The 13,868-nt window shown below is 35.1% G+C and overlaps 1 long non-coding RNA gene across 1 annotated transcript in view; it reads left to right on the forward strand.

Moving 5' to 3' along the window:
* Positions 1–8,669: 8,669 nt before the first annotated feature.
* The window catches only part of LOC131509334 (uncharacterized), a 34,743-nt gene continuing 29,544 nt past the window's right edge, over positions 8,670–13,868 (forward strand). Inside the window, exon 1 of the long non-coding RNA XR_009260439.1 lies at positions 8,670–9,954. This is a non-coding gene — a long non-coding RNA (uncharacterized LOC131509334). The remainder of the gene's footprint in view (positions 9,955–13,868) is intronic.

Consider the following 13,868-nt stretch of genomic DNA (forward strand, 5'->3'; position numbering starts at 1 on the left):
CTCTCTCTCTCTCTCTCTCTCTCTTTCTCTTTCTGTCTCTCTCTCAAAAATAAACATTAAAAACATTTAAAAAAAATAAAGAGGCAAAGATCAAATTTCAGGGAGGTAAAGGCAGCTGGAGGCTGAGGAGGGGAGTATAAGAAAAGAAGAAGGTATACAGGGAAAGAGTTCCAAAAGTCTATATAGAATACCCTGGGATCTGTTGCTGAATTCTAAGTTCCACATGCATAGAAAAATATCTACTTTTCCAAGAAAAGAAATACCAGAGATATATAACTAAAAAATATGCAGAGTTTGCACAGTTCTGAAATACTTTTGTTTTAGCCAGCCAGAATAGAGAGATTACGTTGAACACTCAAGACAATCAGGAGAGATGGCCAGACATAATAGGAGAAAAAAAATTTTTTCTAGAGTAAAACTACCATGGACTTGCTAATAAAACTTAAAAGCAAGCCTCAAGATAAATAACTTAACTATATGGGAGACCAAAGTCCAACAGCCTTTGAAAGAATTTTTAAAGAACTATGCTACTCAACAATATAAAATTAACAAATGTCCAACACCCAATAAAAACGAGCAGACATATGAAGAAACAGGAAAATGTTGCCTATAACCAGTAATATAATAATAATTATTATTGATTTTACCATTAATAACCATCAGTTTAATTCAGCACATTCACAAATTAAGAGAATACCACATGACCATCTTCATAGACGATACAATTGAACACCAATTTATAGCAAAACTTATAGAATTTCCCTCATTACTTCTATATTATTGAGAAATTTTCTGAGTAGAAGAGGTACTCTTTCACCCCCATATATTTATATTTTAAATTTTTTTTATTTATATTAGTATAAATATATGAATATTCTATTTTGTGGATTAAAATTCAATACTATAATTATTTAATTTTTTTCTTAAATTTTTTCTTCTTGGTCATTGAACACAACGTCAGGTTTGCTCCTGTGTATTTTTTATCTTTTTAAAAAGCCAAAATAATTTTGAAAAAGAGCAAAGGTGGAGGACTTATTTTATATGGCTTCAAATATAAATATATATATAAATCAAGGGAGAAAAAAACAGAGTGCCCCAAATGAACACACACGCATATATGGTTAATCATCATTAACAAATATGCCAAGATAGTTAGGTGGGAAAATTTTTTCTTTCCAACAAATGTGCTGGTACAACTAGATATCCATTTGAAAAAATATATGTCTCAACCCTTACCTGACACTATTCATGCAAAATTAATTTCAGATGGATCCTAGACATATTGTAGAACTTAAAACTACAAAAGTTTTAGAAAAATGAGATAGGAAAAAATCTCTGTACATCGGGTAGACAAAGGTCAAAAAGTATGAATCATAAAAGGAAAAAAATCAATAATTGGACTTTATTGAAATTAAAAATTTATGCCCTACAAAAGACATGTTTAAGAAAGACCAAGACCTGGAGAAAATATTCCCAATGCACATTTCTGATAGAAGACTGGCTTCTAGAATTTATAAGAATTCCTACAACTGAGCCTAACTGGCTCAGTTGGTTAAGCATCTGGCTTGGGCTAAGGTCATGATCTCACAGTTCGTGGGTTTGAACCTTGCATTGGGCTCTTTGCTGACAGCTCAGAGCCTAGACCCCGCTTCAGATTCTGTGTCTCCCTCTTTCTGCCCCTCCCCTGGCTTGTGCTCTGTTTGTTTCTCTCTCTCAAAAATAAATAAGCATTAAAAAATGTTTTTAATAATTCCTACAAGAAAACAACTTCATTTAAATGAATAAAATAAGATAAGCAACTGCATTTAAATGAATAAAATCAGATAAATAACTTCATTTAAATGAATAAAATATTTGATAAGCTTTTCATAAGAGAAGCTATATGGAAGACCAAGAAGCCCATGACAAGTTGCTCAAAATCAGGAGTCCTATAAAACCACCGTAAGATATTACTACACATCAACTAGAAAGGCTACAATTAAAATGACTGTCAGGAATTCTGCTTCTGTCCAGGAAGGATTAACTGCTACAACCATTGCCTTCTGAATGTAAACATCTAACTGGACAAAATATTTGCAACAACTCTTTCCAGACATTGAACAACAAAGGCAGAGTCCTGGGATCACAGAGAGAAGGGAAACAAACAAGGTCAGCCCTATAAATGCTCCAGTGTGCTTCCTGGAAGAAGTTTCCAGGCCGCAGGGTAGGAGGATGAGCCCAAAGGAAGCCTGGTAGCCTCATGGATTTGTGGATTTAAAAAGATAGAAATCAGAGTTTGAGGAGGCCAAGGTCTCTGGACAAGAAAGAAAAGGGAACTGTGAAAAGGGAGAGCCTTTTCTTTAGAAAGATTGTACAAGCCGCCCTAAAACTTATAGGGCAATTCAAAGGACATAGAGTACGCTAGTCAATTTTGAACTAGGTGTAAAGCTCAAGTTAACATATTAACAGAATTCAATAATTTAATAAAGCTATAATAATCAAGACATTGTAATATTGGTGTTAAGGATGTCCAAATAGGCCAGTGAAACAGAGTAGGGAGTCTAGACATGCATGTATGACCAATAAATGTTTGTCAGACTGTCAAAATAAGACAATGGGTGAAGGACAGACTTTTCAACAATGGATGGTGGAACAACTGAATATCCATGCAGAAAAAAATAGATAAACCTGAACCCTCAAGTCACCCTTCAGAACGATTAGAGACCTAAATTTAAGACCTAAAACTATACATCTGCTAGAAGAAAACATAGTAGAAAATCATAGCCTTGGGTTAAAGATGTCTTAGGGCATATAAAGCTAATACATAAAAAAAAAAAAAAATCACCCCATGAACATCAAATTAAAAACTTTTATTTTTAGAAGAAAACTATTTTTAAAAAAGGAAGAAGCAAGCCACAAGCTGGGAAAAATATTTACAAAACAATGATCTGATAATTTTTTAAGTTATTATTTATTTGCGATTGAGAGAGAGAGAGAACTTGCGCAGGGGAGAGGCAGAGAGAGAGGGAGACAGAGAATCCCCACCAGGCTCTGTACTGTCAGCCCAGAGCCTGATGTGGAGCTCAAAGTCACGAACCATGACATCATGACAAGCCAAAATCAAGAGTCTGATGCTTAGCCGAAAGAGGCACCCAGGCTGCCCTGATAAATGTCTTGAAGTCAGAATAGATAAATAACATAATAACTCAATGAGACAAAACATTAAAAGTGGGCTGACGATTTGGACAGTTTACTGAAGAAGACATAAAAATAACAAGCCCAAGAAATGATACTGAACATCACGTCATTAGGGAAATGAAAATTAAAATCACGATGAAATACTATCAGCCATCCACTCTGTTAGTGTCATATCTACAAAATCTTTGGTTAACCCTTTTCTTCTATGTATTCTTCTCATAGTTCTATATTTTTGGGTCCACTTTCAGGTCTATGATCCATTTAGTGTTAATTCATATATATGAGGCAAGGTATGGAACAGCATCTACATTTTGCATAATGATAGCCCATTGTTCCAGCACCATTTGTGTTTGCTTTTTACATTGAATTCTCATTGCACGTTTGCCAAAATCAATTGTTCTTATATGTGTGGTTCTATTTCTGGAGTCTTTATTGTATTTAATTAATCTATTTGTTTATTTGATGCCAGTGCCATACTGTCTTGATCAGTATAACCTTAATAAGTCTTGAAATCAAGTGTTAATCTTCCAACTATTTCATTGTTTTTAAAAGCTGTGTTGACTATTCTGTGTCATTTCTGTATAAAGTTTGTAATCAGTTGGACACTTTCTACAAAAAAAGCCTCCTGAGATTTTGGTTGTAATTTTTTTGAATCTATAAATTAATGTGAAAATAATTTACATATTTAAAATGTGAGTTCTCCAACCCCTGTTCAATGTATATCTCTTCTTTTATTTAGGTGTATTCTTTCATTTATTCCAGTAATGTTTTATAGTTTTTGTATAGGTATAGTATAACTGATTTATCCCTTATTTTTTTTATTTCCTCCTGGTGTGTATGAGGCATCATCAATCTAAACATCCTTACTAAATTTTGTTGGGGGTTAATCCTGTTTTGGTGGGGGGCAACAACTATAAGGAATGTGATCACTTTTTCAGATAAAACATTAAAAAGAATATCACTCTTCTTGCTCAAATAAAAAAGAAAAAAAACTTGAGAAAGGGTTTTAATTGACTTGGCTGGTTTACCTACGTGAATCTGACTTTATCTGTCAGGAGTGCTTTGTCAGTAAAACAGAAGATAACTTCATAATATTGGCTCAAACAAGTGGAAAATTATTTTTCCTCCATTATCAAAACTAAGGGAAACAGCCTATAGCCAGAAAAGTGGCTCAAAACCCAAGCTCTTTCCATTTTTCTGGTCCAGTATATTTGATGTTGGCTTAGGTGTTCATGCTTATTGCATTGTGGTTACAGAAGGGGTGCTGCATCTCAGGTACTACATCTGAATTTAGGCTGGTAAGAGAACAAACTGGCAAAAGGACAAGCCAACTGTTTCTGCTTATTCTTATGGGGGAAGCAAAATCTATCCCCAAGTACTATTCAGCAAACTTGTACCTCATTGGCCAGAAAGCGCCACATGGCCACTGTTAGCCACACGGGATTCTGGGAAATTGATTATTTTATCTTTCCAACCTCTTTGATAAAATTGGGAAGAGGAGAAATGGATTATATTCAAGTATTTGGGAAATCAAGCTCTAATGTCTGCCACACTGACAAATACTATGTGTGGCAGATAGAAATGTGTTATTAATCCAGCCTCGGTTATGAGCCTGTCTCTGAAGGTAGGGAAGGACACAATCAATTTTTACAAGAGGAAATTCAGGGATGAATAGGTTGACAGAGATGATGTTTATCAATCACACACAGAGTGAAGGCAAATCTCTGCAATTTCTCTCTTGGGATAATGCAATCGGATGGAATTCTCAGCAGCATTCTCCTTTATTTAAATTGGATTAGAAACAGAGTTTATATTAACACATATTATCCACTCCTAAGACCTACTAAGATTTCTCTAGAGAGGAAATATTGTACATGAAAAAAAAAAAAATAAGAGCATGGGTCTGAAGTCAGAGTCCTGTGTTCAAATCCTAGAATATTATCTAGATTTGTCATAGTCCATAAATAACCCAACTCTTGGAAGCTTAATTTCCACATCTATAAAATGGAGATAGCTACACTGAATGGCCATAGTATTGGGGGAAGATTAAAGGAGATAACTTACATACAGCGTCTAGTTTCTACCTGGCACTTAAAAATGTCCGTTTCTTTCCTATGACTTCTTTCTTCTACTTTTCCCTTTTATTTCTTCTGACTAGATTTAAAGCATCTCTGAAGCTCCTATTTGTTCTATTCCCCAAAGGACTCCTTAAATGCCACAAGACATCCAAATTTTCAGAAGTTTGCATAACATTTTTGAAAGAGCCATGGAAACATATATGTCTGGCCAAATGACCCTAACCTTCCCAGGTCTAACCAAATGATAGTGTTGTGAAGCCTTGTCATCCTGGCTGTGTTCAGGATACAAACTTCCCTCATGATGCTGAGACTGATTTGCACACAGTAGAGGTCAACTCTGTCATATTTCTTTAGGAAAGCCTCCCCTGTTTTTCTAGTCAATTCATACATTTTTAGTATGACCCCACATTAACATGTTATGTCTCTGTTTGAGTGCTCACAGAAATTCTAATCTTGTGTCTGCCTCTGTGTGGCCATTTTTAAATTTAGATTTGTATTTCTGAAGAAAGGGATAGTATTTTCTTCTGTTCACAACTGTATCCTAAGTGCCTATGCTCGAGATAAGAGATGGAGAACATTCCAGAATCAAGCACCTTTTCTGAGTTGTCCCTAAAACACATCTTCACCCCTCCCCTTCCCACAATTTATCAACACTTACTTGGATTGTAAAACTTAGGATGCTGCTTTGTGCCAAAGATAGCAGAAGTTATGTTTCTCTGTCACTAGCAACTTAAGGTCTTCTTTTTTATGATTCTTTTCTTAATTTATTCATTCACTTGCTGAAGTAGTTTTATTTTGGAAGAAAATATTCCATGCAGCTCTAATTTTTTAGTTTCGTAAATGAAAGGATCCATTTACAAAAAGTGGGGACTGAGATAAAAGGCTCTAAAAATGCATTTCCCCTCAAGCAGATGGACTAGTACAATGTGCCGTGGAATGGACGTTTTCTGTCCCACATCCACAGAAGCATGGGAATGCAAGTTCATGATTGCGTGTTGGGGCCTCAGATTCAGAGTTCAGCCCTTGTAAGAGCTGTGCTAAGAGGTTTCTGCACTGTCTACCACCTCCAATTTGGAAACCCATTTGACTTTTTCCATTAGTGTTTTTCTTCTTTTTGAAGTGTTGTAATTCAGCCTCAGTGTGTGGTCTGGCTTCATTCTCACAAGAGCAGAGACAGGAAGACTTGAGCCAAACTGTGGTGGGCCAATGATACAAATTGCCTCTATTTTCCGTTTTAACAACAATTGTTTTTACTTTAACAACTCTGAGGCTGGAACTTTCTTGGGCGGCAGGGAGGAGGAGAGTGGAATTTTGAATATCCATGAATAAAAATATAAATAAAAATAAAGGATAAATCTATGTGAAGTGGCCCACAAGAAGAAAAATGATTATATATCACTAATAGTATTTATATTTTATATAAGTATATACAATACATATATTATATTTTGAATTAAAAAAATGCTTCATTGTGATTTGTCAGGAGTCACCAAATTGGTACATGCTATGACTTTGCCACCACAAACCAACTTACTCTGTTTCATAGTGTATTATACTTCCTTTAGGATTCTAATTTGGGCTTGAATCCATGTGTTTCCATAAGTCAGCCACTCTTGAACCTGAACCAGCTCCTAACCTCACTTTTTGAATAAGTTAATGGGGGATATGTCCACATTTAATATCCAGTGCTGTATTCATTGCCTTTCTGGTTACCCATAATTGGATGATTACAGAAGGGAAATCTATTGTAGAGTGTGGAGTGTGATGCACCTCTCACTATGTTGAAATTTATGTTCATAATGTAAATTATGTAATAAATTATATGGTAAATGCAGGAACAAACATGTGGCTCTGAACTGAAATTCAACATGACACTCTCAAATAAATGTTGAAATGTTAGACAAACCATTTGTTTTTACTACCTCAACTTTTAAAGTCTGCTAAATGGGATAATGATTCCTGTCTCCACCTATATTGAAGAATTAAAGAGTTATTGTCTATAATGTGATTCTAAAGTCATCTGGCTCCCAGATGCACTGCTTTTTATAATAAAATCAGACATAGATAATCAACTTTATTCATTATTTACTATATAGCTCAATATTCAACTCAGGCTGAATTGAGAAGTTTTAAAATACTATCACTTCTCCGATCATTTCGTAAGAACGATTTGCCCACAACTCATATTCACCCCATTTTTATTAATTATAACCACAAATTCTGTGGTTGTATCTTCTTCTCATATAGTTGATATATTTCTTTGTCCCTCAGGATCTGAACCTATGTTTTCAATTCAGTCTGAACCTATTACTTTGGATTAGACTCTTTTTCAATCAGTGTTGTCAGTGTTTACTCCACTTGTTCATTTCTGTATATATTTACTCAGTTCATATATATTGACCACATTATATTTGCAAGGTATAGAGATAATACAAAAAATAAGAAACTCAAAGTTCCTGCCTTCAAGTAGTTTACATTTGGGGTTGGACTAGGTTAAGTTACAGAGAAAAACAAAAGAAAATATTGCATAGGGCATGGTAGGATGAATAATGATTTCTCGAAGAAGGTAACATTTGAAGAAAGATTTAAAATATGTAAAAAGTTAGGCATTCTATTATGGGGAGAGGGAAGAGGAAGGATGAAGGCTGAGAAGGTGCAGAGGAGGTGGGGAATGCCAGAAAATTAGGCAAGGGCAAGGTTCCACAGGGGTCGTGGTCCATAATAAGTTCTTCCAATTTTATGTGGAGAGTGTGATACCATGAAAGCATTTGAGTACAGGAAACATTCATGGTATTAGTTTCTAATACTATAATGGCCTGTTTCTTTGAAAGAACCAGGAAAAAAATCAGTAAGTATATACTGAAGGTTTTCTTTGTGCAGGACATTAGGCTCAAATTGTGAGTAAATAAATAACACAATTAGAAGCCTGGCCTTCAGAATCTGACAGTGTATTAGAGCAGATGGATCACAAACAGATAAGAAGATAAGGATAGTGGAATTGGATGAAGGTGATTAAAAGGCACAAACTTCCAGAGTGCCTGGGTGGATCAGCCCGTTAAGTGTCCGACTTCAGCTCAGGTCATGAACTCAGGGTTCACGATTTTGAGCATTGCTCTAGGCTCTGTGCTGACAGCTCACAGCCTGGAGCCTGCTTCAGACTCTCTCTCTGTCTCTCTGTCTCTGTCTCTGTCTCTCTCTCTGCCCATCCCCCACTTGTGCTCTGTCTCTCTCTCTCTCAAAAATAAATAAAAATATTTTTTTAAAGGCACAAATTTCCAGTTATAAGTACTAGGGATGTAATGTATATATAATGTCATATGTGTGTGTGTGTGTGTGTGTGTGTGTGTATAGTTTTGTTTCTTGGAATTTTTTTGCACTTGTATGAAGTGGTAGGTATAAACTAAACTTATTGTGATAGTCATTTCACATTATATGTAAGTCAAATAATTATGCTGTACACTCTAAACTTATACAGTGCTGTATGTCAAGTATATCTTAATAAAACTGGCAAACGTACTTATACATCAGGAGACTGCACATGCCAAATTAGTGGGAAGGCCTTCTTCTCCTTAAAGAGCTGATTCTTCCTTGGGAAAACAGAGCAGTCACAGGTAAGGCAAATGGATGACAACAGAAGATGACTCCACACTATGTGCAAAATATTTGAAAATAGGCATATCAAGGAGGGCTAGAATAGTAAGATGATGTTGGTTGGAGAAAGAAGGCTTGAATGGGGACTTGAACAACTAGCAAACATCAAAGAGAGAGGAAGAAAAAGAAGATACAACAGAATATAATATATAGAACTCATGGGGCATTAAGGATTTTGGACAAGTAAGATAGGAGAGAGGAATGGACAGGCCAAAATTTTGCCTTCCAAGCCAAGCAGAAATTTTTAAATTTATTGATGAAGATACTGTCAGAATTTGTTCAGGGGAGTAATGAAAACTATATGTGAGGAAGGCTAGAGTGAAAGGGATATAAAGGGAGGTCCAATAAAATGAAAGAAAGTTTGAAGTAATGTAACCCAATCTTTATATTTTACATATGTAAAAACAGGAGCCCAAGAATTGAACTTATTTTTTCAGGTTTTTACGGCCTGTGAGGATCAAGGAAGGGGAGAGAGAGAGATGTGAGTAGGTGGCTGAAACCCAAGACAGGACACCCTTATACAGCTTACTTTGGAGTGATGGCAGTACAATCACCAAAAGGTTTTAATGGATGTATAATAAAATATATAAAGGACATTTATAATTTGCATAAAGATATTTTTACTTTTTATTGAAATATAATGTGCATAAAGTATACACATTTGAAATGCAGAGTTTAATACATTTTTGCACAGGGAACATAGTTTTATGTAACTAAAAAACAGATGAAAAAATAGAACATATAGAAGATATAGAACATTCAAAAGCCTCTCTACTAACAGTCTACCAGTTAAAATGCCCTCAGATATTAACCAATATCCTCTTTTATCAACTAGATTCATTTTGCCAGTTTTAAACTTTAAACAAATGAAGTTATAAAATATAGGTATTCTTTTTTTATTGCTTTTGTTTATTTAATTTTAAATTCCGGTGTGGTTAACAAACAGTGTTATATTTGTTTCAGGTGTACAATATAGTGATTCAACACTTCCACACAACAGCCGTTGCTCATCACAAGTGCACTTCCTCATCCCCATCACCAAATACAGGTATTCTTTCATGTCTGGTTTCTCTGAATCATCCCACAGGGAGGTTCACCTAGTTGTTAAATACAGCAGTAGAGTTCTTCTTTATTATTTCTGTATATCATCGCATCGTACAGATGTACAAATATTATTGATGGAGTTTTGTTTCCTGTTTTCTATTGTGACTAATACTGCTGTGAATATTCTCACACCTGCTTTTAGTGTACAATGATATGTGTTTCCCTTGATTACATAGCTAGAAGTGGAATTGCTGGGTTATAAGGTATGCATGCACAAAGCTTTAGAAATACTGTCAGTTTACCAAAATAGTTATAAAAATGTATATTCCCACTAAGTGGTTTATAAGGGTTCCGCATCCCTCAAGGTCATTTAAAAAAAAAGTTGAGAGTTTAACTGAAATTGTATTGAAGCTATAGATAAATTTAGAGAGAATTGGCATTTTAAGAATATGGAATACTCCAATCTCTGGCCATAGTGGTTTTTTTTTTTCCATTTATTAAGGTTTTCTTTGATTTCTTTTGTAACAATTTATAGATTACTGTGTTGAGGTATTACAGTTTTCATTATATTTATTCCTAGGTATTTGGTGACTTTCAAGCTATATTATTATTGATTTTTCTTTCAACTTTTATTTTCTGAATGTCTATAGCTAGTATATAAATGTAATTCATCCATATAGAGCGTAAATTCAACAATATTGCAAAAATTTAATTATAATTGTTTATCTGTATACTTCTTAGATTTGTGTGTTTTCCATCCTTATATTTATGCTTCATTCTGAATTATTTTCTACTAATCTATAATCTAATCACTGATACTGTCTTCTGCAATTCTTAAGTTGGCATTAAACCCATCTTTTAAAACTCAATTTCAATTATCTAAGCTTTATATTTGATTTCTCTTTTAAATACTGTTGCTGTTTGGTGAGGTTTTTCAAATTGTAATCTATTTTACTAAATATATTAATCTCCATTATTTAAGAATCTATATGTCTTTTCTTTGTTCTGGTTACTTGATTGCTGTTTTGGACGTATTTTGTAAGTTTTGGAAAATACGTAGAAAAAAAGTATAAAGGCTTTAGACATCTTCCTCCAGAGAAGATTTAGTGTGTTTGTTTTTCCAATCCAATTTGAGTATAGGCAGATCACTTCCATCTAGGCAAAACTGGTCTATTTTTAGTTGGTTCTTACTCCTTGTATGCAACCCTTGCAGGAATCTCAATGTAAAAAAGTCTTAAGTGTTTAAATGGGATCATTCTTATTTGGGGGAGCTGAACGCTGCTTTTTGTCTCTCCAGCATCAGGAGATTTTCACAATCTCAGCTAAACTAGTTAGCTTCTGAGCAGCATCTCAGAGTTTCTCTGTAACAGAATCGGTGAGTCCTTGGGGTAGAAATTATATATAGACTGTCAGAGTCACTTTCCTAAAGTCCCTTGATAGGGGTTTCTTCAAATTATACCTCTTCTAATAATGCTAGGTCCAATTGTTTTGTCTTCCAAGAGTTTCTAGGCTGCTGTTTTGTGATCATTTTCTATGTTCAGGGCTAGGAATTGGCAGTCAAGGTGAAAACGTAGAGACAAATGGAGGGTTCATTTTAATGCATTAGCTTTCTTTTCAGGAATTTGGTTCCTCGATTTCTGGTTGCCTTAGTTATTGGAAAATAATTTTAAACAGTTCTTTTTTTAGTTTGTTTCATTTCACTCAGCTTTAATAGTCGATCTCTGAAAGATGTTTTGTCTAATACTTACTGAATCACAGCAAGAATCTCTGAGCTATAAATACAGTTTCAAATATGTAAAATGATATTTAAGACAATACTTAAAACAGGAGAATCCTTTTTTCCATTATTGTACTATTTTAGGTTTGGGACTTTTGGGGTTCTGTTTGTTTTGCATATTTATTATAACTTTGCAATCTCAGTACATGACATTTAAGAAACTTTATAACCTGACTCTTGAACAACTTCTCCAATACCATCTTCTGTCTTATCTCCTAAACCAGGCTGAACTTCTCAAGGCTTCAAAAATATTTCATGCATTTTCTCATATCTACATTTTTGCATGCAATTTTTATATTCCCAGAACTAAGCTTCTCAACTGATAAATCCGGAATATTTGCATGCAGCCAGTGGATTAAAGGTGTGGTAAGATATAGATCCTTTCAACTCACAGGGTGGCTGGTCAGAGTCAGGACTGGCCAGAGCACTCAGGGAAGTTGCCTCCAACTGAGAATTACTTCCTCGTTTCCCACAGTGTGCTGTAAAAATAGTATATGTGCTATGAAATGAACAAATTTGGAAGCAGTGGCCAAGAATATTTCCCTCCACTCTCTTCCACATTCCTATACACAATTAATTTTCATTCCATGAAAGGTTTTGCTCACTTTTTAAGACCTTGCACAATTGTAATCTCCTTTCCACTCACTTTATTCATTTCTATAACAACATAATGTTGTAATTTTGTGGCTTTTGATATTGTACCAAATATATGGGTTTTGAAGTTAGAAAAACTAAATTTGAATCCTACATGAGGTCTTGCGGTCATTGGTAAGTTTTCTTGGAGTGTCAGTTGTCACATCTGTAAAATGAGGGAAATACTACCTACCTCGTTATTTTAAAAATACTTTTTGAATGCATATTTTATGCTAACCACTGAGTTAGTCATTAGATTAAGAGAATTTTTGTGAATGTGTATAGCAATAGCATAGGAAACATCTTTTAATCCCTTAATTTGAAATTTTACTTTACATAATTTTAAGATCAGTAAATTAGATGGACAGCAGTTGGCAAAGGACTGGCACCAATTCATTGAGGTTCCAAATTTTAGAGCCTGAGTAAATATGCAAATTGTACCTTGTATCAGTTGGTCCCTTAAATTCTTATCGTTCTATAGATGAATTCTAAACAGTCTTCTTTGGAAGTCTGCTTGAAAGACTTCTCTTACTTGTGAGATTCATTAATCTGAGTAGAGAATCATACAAATTATATGGATGTTGGGTTTGCTTCCTAACTCATGGCATCTTCCTTACAGCGGCTCATTTTTTGAACGCAATTGGTTATCAAGAATGCAGACCCTAAGCCAGTCAAACCTGGGTTTAATTCCTGTCTCTCCCATTTACTAGGTGTTCACTTCATGTAAATAGTGCATTCAGTGATTAAATAGCCAGTCTAGGCTCCAGCTTCCTCATCTGTAGAGACTGAAGTAATAATTGCATATGACTTGTAGGAATTTTGTGAGGATAGGAGGGGATTCTACATGTAAAACTATTATGGCATAGTGGTGCCTGGGTGGCTCAGTCGGTTAAGCAGCCAACTCTTGATTTCGGCTCAGGGCATGATTTTAGGGTTCATGGGATCAAGTCCTGCACCAGGCTCTGCACTGTCAGTGCAGCTTGGGACTCTCTCTCTCTCTCTCTCTGCCTCTCTTTTTCTCAAAATAAATAAATAAAAAATAAATAAATAAATAAATAAATAAACAAACATTTAAAACAAACCAAAAAAAAACAAACAAAAAACTTTTCTGGCATGGCACACAATAAGTGCTCAATAGCCACTGGCTATTGTTATTTTCCCAGCCTTAGGCTCTCTTCCAAGAGTCTCAGTGCATTGGCCAAAGAGCAATTTAATCTATTTCCTTCTTCCACCACCATTTTCCAGAGTCCTCAATCCCAGGTGAGAGTGTTGGAAAAAGTTTTAATTCTGAAATGTATTTGGGCAGGCCAGTTATTCCACATAAATCAAGCACCCCCTTGAGGTTCCCCGTTTTTTTTAAAGCATGGGAATGTGGGCTGTCTTGGCTTCAATGCTTTTGTCCGGTGTGTAGGATGTCCTGGCAGTCCATCCACTTGAGCCTGAAATTTGGCCTTGGGGCTGGGTTCTGCTCACTTCCTCCTAAGTGGGCTTTCAGGCCAGGAAAATGT

This window comes from Neofelis nebulosa, chromosome 4 (genome assembly GCF_028018385.1).
Source record: "Neofelis nebulosa isolate mNeoNeb1 chromosome 4, mNeoNeb1.pri, whole genome shotgun sequence".
Lineage (NCBI taxonomy): Eukaryota > Metazoa > Chordata > Mammalia > Carnivora > Felidae > Neofelis > Neofelis nebulosa.